The sequence below is a fragment of the Octopus bimaculoides genome, chromosome 11 (assembly GCF_001194135.2).
Source record: "Octopus bimaculoides isolate UCB-OBI-ISO-001 chromosome 11, ASM119413v2, whole genome shotgun sequence".
Taxonomy (NCBI): Eukaryota; Metazoa; Mollusca; class Cephalopoda; order Octopoda; family Octopodidae; genus Octopus; species Octopus bimaculoides.
In genome coordinates this window covers 30,920,695-30,921,525 of record NC_068991.1, presented here as the reverse complement: position 1 = coordinate 30,921,525, position 831 = coordinate 30,920,695, and positions in this window count along the sequence as shown.

The window sequence follows — 831 nt, the reverse complement described above, 5'->3', positions numbered from 1 at the left end:
ATATATATAGAACAAATAGAAAGATAAATTTTATTCAACGCATAGATACTGAACAGTATAGATATAAAGAATAAAATCCTTTTTTCTTTTTAAAAGCAGAAAAATTTGTCGGCACCCAGCCATATATATACAAATATATGGGGTTCCATTTCTTATAGTTCTGTTCACTTTTAAGTGTTCATCCGAAGAAAGGACATGCCTGTAATCCTCTCCTAATCCCCACAAAATGGTGAGAAGGAGTAAAGGAATTTCTCTTCAGACCTGCTTCAAATGCTTGCCGTTTTTATTGTTTCTCTGGTTTCCATTACTAAGTCACTGTCATAATTCTAGGATCGAATCAAAACTGACTCGTAATGCAGGAGTTTCTACGATTCCTTTCCCAGTTGACTCATGGGACTTTACAGCTAGTCCTTCATTCCTTTCCACTGACTCACGTGACCGCATATTCTATGTCGCAAACTTTGAGGGAAAAATTTGGGAGAGAGAAAAGATAGTTACAGAATTGCATCCTATAATGAATTTGAGCTTTAGCTCAACTAACATTACGTCAATATTCTTTAACTTCCGAACGTTCAGTTTTGCTATGGGGTCGAGAGGTATAAAACTGTCTTGTGATTCTTCTGATTATAATGGTGGCTGACATTTTTGGCTCGGGATGAATGTCGGGTTAACTAAATTGGACTTGTAAATACAAAGATGTTGTTTTAATATCTTGTTATCTATAGATAGTATATTAGGCATTGTATAGCGTTGGATTAGAGGAAAGTTTGGCAGAGCTGAAGAATGAGTGATATATATATATATATATATATATATATATATATATATATA